This window comes from Sorex araneus, chromosome X (genome assembly GCF_027595985.1).
Source record: "Sorex araneus isolate mSorAra2 chromosome X, mSorAra2.pri, whole genome shotgun sequence".
NCBI classification, from domain to species: domain Eukaryota; kingdom Metazoa; phylum Chordata; class Mammalia; order Eulipotyphla; family Soricidae; genus Sorex; species Sorex araneus.
Window position 1 is genome coordinate 208913015 of NC_073313.1, and position 10930 is coordinate 208923944.

Genomic DNA, 10930 nt, shown 5'->3' on the forward strand with positions numbered 1-10930 from the left:
AGTAGACGGAGTGAGAGGGGACAGAAAGGGCAGAGAAGAACCGAGGCTTCCCGCTCCCGGGTGCCCCCAGACCGTGCGGCAGCGCTGCTTTCGCCGCAGCCTGGGACTCTGACCCTATTTTCGGCCGCGCCTCCTCGCCATCACAGCACCCGCAACCCCCCCGAGCCGGGAAACCTGCTCAATCCCTGGACCCCCCACCTTGGTCTCGCCGCCACCCCCACCGCGTCCTCGGCGAGCGACTGGGGGCCCCGGATACCTCGGGGCACCTCTGAGGAGAGGGGAAGACAAGCCGGGGGAGGGGTCAAAGAGGCGCCCGTTATTCTTTTTTTTCCTCCGTTAAGAAAGCGCGCCGAGCGGGGAGGGGCAGGAACAACGAGGGCCAACCTGACCTAGCGGGCCGGCCCCGCCGCCCAGGCAGCCCCAGACGAGGCCGCGCCGGGCACTGAAGGTGGCAGCAGGGCCGCCCCGAGCTAGGAACCGAGGCAGCAGCGCCGGAGGTGATGGGAAGCGGGGAGGGGGGGTGGGGACTAGGATGTGCGACGTCGCCATGTTAAGAAGCCTTCTTTCTCCGTATCCCTCCGGTCTCCAGTCCTGCGGCCCTCTCCTCATCACTACTCACCTTTCCTGGTCACTAATTCATGCTCTTGGCAGTCGCCGGGCGAGCCCAAGCTCAGCCGTGTTTACAAACTACCCCTGGAGGAAAGGGCTGAACCGTACTTTAAAGACCATGGGCTCCCACAGGCTTCCGTCCTCTCTCGCGAGATCCGACTGACAACCCTTGTCCCCGCCCTTCCTCCCGGCATGCCCCCTTTCTTCTTGTGCCCCGCCCCTCTATGCACACGCCCCCTCCTGCCCGCCTCAGAAAGGAGCGCCTCCGGGTCAAGAGATTCCGCACGCTTAAAAGAAGAAGGGGGCGGGACTTAGGGCGGGCGGGGTGAAGGAGGCGGGAACCGAAGAACACTCTGACTCCGGTGATTGGGCCAGGTGCTCGAAGGGCGGGAGGCCGTTCCCAGAGAGGGCGGGACCACGGGGGGACCTAAAGATAGCTGCGGAAGCCAGTGATTGGCAGCTGTATGGAGGCGGGTACAGGTGTCGCTGGAGCAGGTGGACGTGTGTCACTCCGCGCGGGGTGGTTGAGGTTGACCGCGTGCCTTGGATGTAGGTAAACTGGAAATGTTGTCAATGCTTGGAGAGTAAGCGCCATGCACCGTCCGAACCCAGCCCCGGCCGAGGTTTCCGTTGATTTCACTTCCAGGGTAGAAGAGTAGAGCGCTCCACCTTCTGGCTATTCTTAAGGCTGAGATTTGCAATAGATGGAGTTTTCAGGTTTTGACACCTAAAACTGGAAATCAAGATCAGTCAATTCTTAGATAGATAGATAGATAGATAAAACATTTACTGAATGGGATTTTCAAATTTAAGCTCAAACTAGAACAGAGTGCTCCTACACGCTTCCTGCAGTGTATGATAGCAAGCAAGGATATACCCTGCCTTCACAATATCACTATGATATGAAACAGCAATCTGATTGTAAGGGAAGGAAATCTTCTGTATCATGATGTAGTCAGTTTTTTTAATCAATTTTCCTTAATAAGTCATAGACAAAAGTATATCCAGTTTTTATTTTAAGGGCCTCCAGGGACGCGTGTGGGCCTGAAGGTGAGGTTATAAAATTCCACTAGGCAGTGGAATTCTGGGCCTTCCAGGGCCACACTCCGCTGACAGGGTTAAGGTACCATGGATTAAACTCCCAGTCTCACACAGGCTAGGAACATACTCCATCTGTTTGAGCTATACCGCCTTCCCAATATATTCATTTTAATGATTTCAGATATATACCATACCTACCACCAGAGTCAGTCCATTGGACACCCTTGCTAAGTTCACTTCTTTTTTTCCTTTTTTCTTTTTTTTTTAATATAGGAGTACTGCTATTTATTCAGCCATTGATTAAACTAATTGAATTGGGCGTGAACTCCACATTACTTTTTTATTCAGAATGTTAATTTTATTTTTTTGTTATTATTATGTTTTAATCACCATGAGATACAGTTACAAAGCTTTCCTGTTTGAGTTTCAGTCATACTATGATCGATCACCCAACTCTCCACCCACCCCTCGACCAGTGCACATCTTCCACCACCAAGGTCCCCAGTATCCCCCCCCACCTTACCCTTCCCCCATCTCTATAGCAGACAATCTTCCCCATCTCTCTTGGCCCCTAGTTGTTGGGGTCCAGCCAAAGGCACAGAGGCAATTTTGAGGTATCAGGAAGACTGAAGGCACCATTGGGCTGCTGATGCACTCCCCTGTAGGTACAGGTTGACCTGCTGGCCACACCATACCTCCGGTGAGTCCACTTCTTGCCTCCCTCTTTTGTAACCTCAGTTCTGCAGTTTTGGTGTAACGAGTCTATCCCTTTGTCTTGTTTTCTGTATCCCACATATGAGTGAGATCATTTAGTATCATTTTGATTGTCTTTCCCCTTCCGGTTGGTTTTATTGCTTAGTATGATTGCCTCTCCATTTCCAATCATATTGTTGCTTAAAAGCAAAATTTTATTTCACTTATACCTAAATTAACTTTCTTTATTTATATATACACCACCTCTTCTTAATCCACTCGTTGGGCACTTGGCTTATTTCAGTAGCTTAAATATTAATGTGCATTATCTCTGCAAATTCATGCTTTTGTGTCCTAAAGATAGTAACCTAAGAGGGGAATTGCAGGCAAACATGTTTTTAGCAATATCTGAGAGTGCACCAAGGGATACCAAATTTGAATATATCATAAAGGTGGCACTTTTTTTTTTTTTTTTTTTTTTTTGCTTTTTGGGTCACACCCGGCGATGCTCAGGGGTTACTCCTGGCTTTGCACTCAGGAATTACTCCTGGCGGTGCTTGGGGGACCATATGGGATGCCGGGGATCGAACCCGGGTCGGCCGCGTGCAAGGCAAACGCCCTACCCGCTGTGCTATCGCTCCGGCCCCAGGGTGGCACTTTTTTTGATAATGAAATACTACTGCTTAATAGGAAACTGTAATGGCAAAGAAAACTCTATTAAGGCTCCGAAAGTGGCTGCTTAGAATGGGAAGGGGTATTTATTGATTTCACATTTTTGTCATTTGTGGGACCATGTTTTCCACTCAGAAATTGACACAGAATGGGGCGAAAATGATAGTATAGCCTGTAGGACCTTTGCCTTACATGCAGCTGACCAGGGTTTGATCTTCATCATCCCATGTTGTCCCCTGAACCCACCAGGAGTGAGCCTGAGCACTGCTGAGTGTGGCCCAAAAAACAAAATAAATAAATAAACATAAATAGACACAGAATTACAGGGGCTGGAGCAATAGCACAGCGGGTAGGGCGTTTGCCTTGCATGCGACCGACCCGAGTTCGATTCCCAGCATCCCATATGGTCCCCTGAACACCACCAGGAGTAACTCCTGAGTGCAGAGCCAGGTGTAACACAAAAAGAAAAAAAATAGACACAGAATTACAGTGCTGAAAATATATCATCTTAATATTGTCTATGGTTCTCTATTTTAATGTTAAGTATAGTGATTAATATACTCTGATACAAATTGAAAATGTGGTTATGGTTCCCTGTAACAATTTACATGAACTATTTTTAGAAATCATAGAGTCTAACATGCAAATGACCAGTAGGCACATGAAAAAGTGTTCAACATTACTTATCATTAGGTAAATCCAAATCAAGACGATAATAAGATATCATCTCACACCAGTGAGAATGGCACATATCAATCTGTTTATGGGAATGTGGTAAAAAAAAAAGGAACTCTCATCTACTGCTGGTGGGAATGTTGTTTGGTTCAATCCCTGAAGAAAAGTTCTCAATAATCTTAGAATTGAACTGCAGGGGCTGGAGCGATAGTATAGCGGGTAGGGTATTTGCCTTGCACGCAACCGACCAGGGTTCAATTCCTGGCATCCCATATGGTCCCCCAAGCACTGCCAGGAGTAATTCCTGAGTGCAGAGCCAGGATTAACCCCTGAGCATTGCTGGGTGTGACCCAAAATTAAAAAAGAATTGAACTGCCATATGACTCAGCAATTCCACACTGGGGCATCTACCCCCAAGACAAAAAAAAAAAAAACTCATTCAAAAGACATGCACAGTATTATACATTTAAAGCATTTAGTACAATAGCTAAGATATGGAATCAACCAAGGTGTCCAGTGACAGATGAATGGATTATGAAGAAATGGTGTATTTATACACAATAGAATACTATGCAGTGGGAAGGAATGATGGAATCATGCTATATGCTGCAACCTAGTTGGAAATGGAAGATATGTTGAGTGAAGTAAGCCAGAATAAGGACACAGAATAATCTCACTTACCACATAAAATAACTGGATGAAGAAATGAATTCAGTCAATGGGGGATGCCTAGATTATCCTTGACCACAGAGTATAGGGTGGAGAAGGACAGAAAAGGAAAGAAATCAAGGAATGAAGGAAGACGATGAGGAAGGGAAGTAGTTAGGGAACAGGAGTCAGGGGCCTCAGTTATGCCAGTAATGTGGGAGAGTGGGAGGGCTATATATCCAGAACACATACTCAACAATACTGAAATTTTGAGATCTAAACTACAATCATCAAACTTTGAAATGTGCCTATCAACTAGTAGGTGGGGTGGGAGTGGGGTTAGGGAGGAGTATGGAAACACTTGAGGGAAGTTGACATGGTGGTGGGATTGGTTTAGAATATTGTATGCAAAAAAATGAATATTGCTTGCCTAAAACTCATCTATCAATAACTTTGTAAACTATGGCCCTTTAATAAAATATTTTAAAATTCAAAGAAAGAAATCACACGGATTTTTTTTCCAGTGCCTTATTTTTTCATTAGATGTTGACTTCTAAACTTAAACAAAAGCTTGAATAAAGTTTCACTGTATCACTGTCATCACTGTCATCCCATTGTTCATAGATTTGCTCAAGTGGGCACAGTAACCTCTCCATTTGCCCTAGCCCTGAGATTTTATCAGCCTCTCTTTACATCATCATCATCATTATTATTATTATTATTATTATTATTATTATTATTATTATTATTATTATTTTGCTTTTTGGGTCACACCCGGCGATGCACAGGGGTTACTCCTGACTCATGCACTCAGGGATTACTCCTGGCGGTGCTCAGGGGACCATATGGGTGCTGGGAATTGAACCCGGGTCGGCTGCGTGCAAGGCAAACGCCCTACACGCAATTATCAGCCTCTTTTTACTTGTCCTTCCCAACAGTGCCCCACTGGAGGTTCATTCAGGGCCAGGAGAATGAGACCCATCTTTGTTACTGTTTTTGGCATATCGAATGTTGCCTTGGGAGCTTGCCAGGCTCTGCCGTTCGGGCAGTATACTCTCGGTAGCTTGCTGGGTTCTCTGAGAGAGAGACCTAGACAATAAAATGTTGCATGGCTTTTGTTTTATAGTCTCCGGGTATTGGCCATTGATGGGATTACACAGTGCCGGAGGCAGTTTCTGGGTGTGACTTGCCTAGCTACTGGAAAATGGGGGGTCTGAGTGGAGGAGGCCCAGTCCCAATCCAAGCAGGCTTGGAGATCTCAGCCTGAGGTCCCACAACCTGGGTTCCTCTGCCGGTTCCTTCATGTGTGAGGCTCATCCAAGCATGTGGAGAGTGGCCTTGAGCATGACTGTGGCTGGATTCCGGGGATCTTCGGCTGCCAGGGCTCTGCTTGGGGCAGGAAGGGAAACTCAACCCACCCCTCTCCAAGGTGCTCTGGTGGAGACAGCCAGGCGCGGGGGCAAGAGACTCTGCCAAATAAAGTTTATTAACTTAAAATATCGCCTCAGAGTCAGAGAAATAATACAGGGGTCAAGGTGCTTATCTTGCATGCAGCCAGTCTCAGTTCATTCCCAGTACAGCACATGGTCCCCCACCCTTAGCAAAAGTGATCCCTGAGCACAAAGCCAGGAGTAAGCCCTGAGCAACAAGGGGTGCAACCCAGAAAAATCAGCAATACACACAAAAACCACTCTCAAACATCACCTCCAACCAAAGTGAAAATGAAATTGTTGGAAGATTTTAGGGATAGAATTTGAGAGCTAATGAACCTATAGTTTAATAATAGTATCTGGCATAAAAGTGAAATTGTAACAGGCACTAGACCTTTAAACAGGTTTCTGGCCTGTATACATAACAGTGAGCCAACTCACTGTTGCTCTTTTAAAATAAATTGCTTTACTCGAGAGACCTAAGAGAAGCCAAATTACTAACACTGATCACTTCTCAAATTAAAATGGAATAACCATCCCTCTATAATATCAACACTGGAATAGTGTCAGTGTAGTAGTAATCAACACAACTTCAATAGCTTAGACTGCTGATGATGAGTGATGATGGACAAACAGATCACAGATTATGAAATCTAGAATATACTCACTAAATGGAGCACTTCTCTCTCCCACCCTACCCTCTACTCCCAGGGTCTATTGGAAAGGAAAAATATAATACATCTTATAGAATTCAAAATAAGTTTGCATTGGGGCTGGAACGATAGTCCAGCGGGTAGGGCATTTGCCTTGCATGCAGCCGACCCAGGTTCGATTCCCAGCATCCCATATGGCCCCCCAAGCACCACTAGGAGTAATTCCTGAGTGCATGAACCAGGAGTAACCCCTGAGCATCGCCGGGTATGACCCAAAAATAAAAATAAAGAGTGGGGGAAAGGGAGAGCATACCTTTAAAAAAAAATTAAAAAAAAGAAGTTTGCATCAATTAGAGAAGATTTTTTGGAAATAATTTCTATCACTTACATTTCAATTTAAAAAATTTTTTGATTCAGTTTCAATTGGCAGTTGGTTGAGTTTTCAGATTCTCCCCCTTGTCCTTCTGTGAATTGTCAAGTAGTTAATTATCTGCAAGCAATACAGTAAAGGAACGTGTCATTCTTAAGCAAGTATTTCAGTCCTTTGAAGATGGGAGAAGAAGCATTTAGGGGTACAAATAATACTCTGATCTGTTGTGAGAATGTAGTTTTAGCTAATTCTCTTTCTAAAGAGAAAATAAAGCCAATCAAGGTGAAAAGATGGAGAGAATGCAAACAATTTATATATGCATAGATAGGCAGTCTGACAAGTAAAGACTCACTTTATCTACATATTTCTAGTTCCACAACACTTCTTTCACAATGGCTTTTCTAGAAACATTCAGTGTGGAAAAAATGCTGGATATAGTGACTATTTTTGGTTGTGATTATTCTGTAAACTTGTCTCATTATGTACTTTAAATAATGCTTTGCTTTTCCTTTTTTTCATTTCCTCATTCTTCAGTAATTCCAATATCCCTAAAGTTTTCTATAGTCTTCTCCTTAAAAACAGAAAACATTTTGTGGACTCCTTTTAATTTTTTATGCATATGTCTGCTGAACTCATTCCTAGGAAAATTAGTGAGGATCTGGTGAACCTCCTTTAATAATCCAGCATGATTTCAGAATAAAATTTGTTTTCCTTAGAAACAAGAAGAGGCTTAAAAAAAACACACCATATCTGAGACTGGAAAGAGAGTATAAGGTCAAGGCACTTGACTTGCATATGGTCAAACCCACCAATCTGATTTGAATCCGTGGCACCGCATATGGTCCCTCAAGCACTACCAGGGGTTACTTCTGAGCACAGAGTTAGGAATAGCCCTGCACACCACTGGGTGTGGCCCTCTCAAAACACATATCTATAGAAAGTTACCATTACTAAATATTATAAGTGACAGTGGTGATCTTTGGGGGATTTCTTTGTGGGGGTATTGTTTTGGTTTTAGGGCCACACCCTGACTACAGTCAAGGATCCTCCTCACAGGATTCAGGAGCCATATAATGAGCCCAGTGCAATCTGTCAATAAAGGTCCAGCCCACCCAGATTTAAAGAGAGCAGCTTGTCAACTGTCCTCTCTTTCCAGCCCCCAAAATGGTGATCTTCTGCTGCCTCAAATCTTTCTAATGACACAGAATGTGATCTTTTCACATTGTTTAGAAGTATTAAGTAGGGGAAAGAGATAGAGCACAGCAGGTAGGGCCCTTGCCTTGCTCATGCCTGACCCAGGTTTGACTCCTGGCATCCCATATGGTCCCCCAAGCCCTGCCAGGAATGATTCCTGAATGCAGCAGAACCAGTGGCAAAAAAAAAAAAGACTAAGAGTTATGTAGTTGGAAGAGGAATAGTTTAGTGACTGAGAACATCTCTGCCTTGCAAGTACAAGGACTTGAGTTCAACCCCCTGCACATAGTAAGCCCAACATGCAATCAGTGAAGCCCCAGCCTCTCTAATCGGTAGATCATGGCAGTTCTGCTCTCTGTGGTCCTGGCTTCGCAAGTGGTTTCCAGCCACACCACAGCTTCGTGTGTATGAAACAAAATGATATACACAAAAAATAGTGTCAGGGGCTGGAGCGATATCACAGTGGGTAGGGCTTTTGCCTTGCATGCAGCTGACCCAGGTTCGATTTCCAGCATCCCATATGGTCCCCCGAGCACTGCCAGGAGTAATTCCTGAGTGCCGAGCCAGGAGAAACCCCTGTGCATTGCTGGGTTTGACCCAAATAGCTGAAAAAAAATGGTGTCAGCTCTGACAAACACCACAGCTAAAAGATGTGAAAGCACCATGGCCATGAAGACCACGAGCACCATGACTGAAGAGTGTCACTCTCAGTGAGCACCATGGCCTGATGTCCAACCCTTGTTGGCAGCACAGCTGAAATGCTTGAGCATAGCAACAAGGCATGTGCATGTTCTCTGCCTGTGGTTCTCACATTATGAAGGGAAGAGAATGAGGGAAATATCCCCCCTTCACCCCATTCAACCACCTCCTCCTCCTAGTTCAATCAGTCAATAAAGCTCCAGCCCATCCTTACACAACACTGCACTCATTCCAGTTAACTTGGACACAACAGCTTAGATTATCTTTCAACCAAATGCTCTGTTTCTTTTTTTTTTTTTAATCAAGAGTAGTTTTTTAGGGGCTGGAGCGATAGCATAGTGGGTAGGGTGTTTGCCTTGCATGCAGCCAACCCGGGTTCAAATCCCAGCATCCCATATGGTCCCCTGAGCACCGCCAGGAGTAATTCCTCAGTGCAAAGCCAGGAGTAACCCCTGTGCATCACCAGGTGTGACCCAAAAAGCAAAAAAAAAGAGTAGTTTTTAAAAAATTATTTATTTATTTATTTATTATTGAATCACCATGTGGGAAGTTACAAAGCTTTCAGGTTTAAGTCTCAGTTATACAATGCTTGAACACCTGTCCCTTCACCAGTGCACATATTCAACCACCAAGAATCACAGTATACGTCTCCCCCACCCCCCAAACCCCTGGTCCCCCACCCGCCCCTGTAGCTGACAAATTTCACTTTACTTTCTCTTTACTTTGATTACATTCAATACCAAATGCTCTGTTTCTTTAACTCACTACTCAAAGCATCAATTATTGAATATGGATACAAACTGTTCCTGGCCCTGAGACTACAACCATAAATAAGCTGAACCTCCTATGGAGACTCTCATGGGAAGAGGAAAGGCACAACACAAATACAAATAAGATTATTAAAATAATGTTTTCTGGGAGCCATAGACATAGTACAGCATTTAAGGCACTTGTCTTGTACCTGACCAACCCAGGTTTTTGTGTGTTTGTTTTGGGGAACACACCTGGTGATGCTCAGGGCTTACTCCTGGCTATGAACATAGGAATCCCTCTGGCAGTGCTAGGGGTACCATATGAGATTCCAGAGATTGAACCTAGATCGACTGCATGCAAGCAAGTGCTCTATCTGCTATGCTATCTCTCCAGCCCCGCCAACCCCCATTTGATCCCCTTCATATGGTCTCCCAAACCCCACCAGAAATAAGCCCTAAGCACTGATGAGCTTGGCCCTAAACAAACAAAAAGCAAATCGTGTGTGAAAATTGGACAAGAACATGATAGCAGACAATTTAAGTTAACTAGTTTTATTCTTTCCCTTTTGATTTTCGACCATCCCCAGTGGTACTCAGGGCTTACTCTTGGCTCTGCACTCAAGAATCACTCCTGGCAGGGCTCAGGGGAGCATATGTAGTGCTGGGGATCAAACCTAGATTGACTGTGCAAGGAAAGTGGCCCACCCGCTGTACTGTCTCCAGTTTTATGATTTTCTTGGGAGAGGTCACTGGGCTGAGTAGAGCAGTGCTTAGGGGCTATTCCTGGCAGTTCTCTGGGGACCATCTGTGGTTCCAGAAATAAAACCAGGGGTTTAATGCATGCAGAGCAAATGCCATAAGTCTTGTGTGACCTGTAAATTTTATCATACAATTTCAAAAACTTGAGAGATATTTTAGATATTTCTAGAGAATAGATTTTTTGAGCTATTCTTCGGATCAAGGCCTTGAGGAATTAATACTGGTGTTAATGCCTTAACTCAGCCAACCAATGTGGCTGTTTGAGAAGGCCAATCTTAGTGCCAGGGTGGAGTTGAGTCTTGCTAAACAGCCTCTTACAGCCTGTGGGTCTCTTAGGAGTCTGCCAAGACCTGTCTTGGGATGCTAACTCATGCAAGAAGAATGATAACTTTTGGATATAAAAAATTCCTTTTGGTCTTAGGTCAATTCCGCTTTTTAATATTTAATGTTTTAATACCAGATCATCTTTTTCATATTTAAGCTTGCTAAAGGAAGAGAGTCTGTTATTAAACACCCAGAGGGTAGATCACTTGCATAATTCAGAAGGAGAAAATACAGGGGTGTGTCACCCCTGTGTTGGCTTGGCCAGAAATGATGTGAGGAAGCTCTTACTATGTGCTCCCTTGTGGGAAGTTTGCTCCTTCCCACAAGAGCATGGACCAGCAAGGGAACCAGTACATGTATGTCACCCACCCAAACTTCATCTGACATCTGCAAAGGAACTGAGGAGACTCG

General features: G+C 44.8%; 1 protein-coding gene across 1 annotated transcript in view; it reads right to left on the reverse strand.

The window, feature by feature from the left end:
• The window catches only part of ATF2 (activating transcription factor 2), a 78674-nt gene extending 77896 nt beyond the window's left edge, over nt 1-778 (reverse strand). Inside the window, exon 1 of the mRNA XM_004601172.2 lies at nt 620-778. The gene's annotated coding sequence lies outside the window, so the exon portion shown is untranslated. The remainder of the gene's footprint in view (nt 1-619) is intronic.
• Nucleotides 779-10930: the final 10152 nt, after the last annotated feature.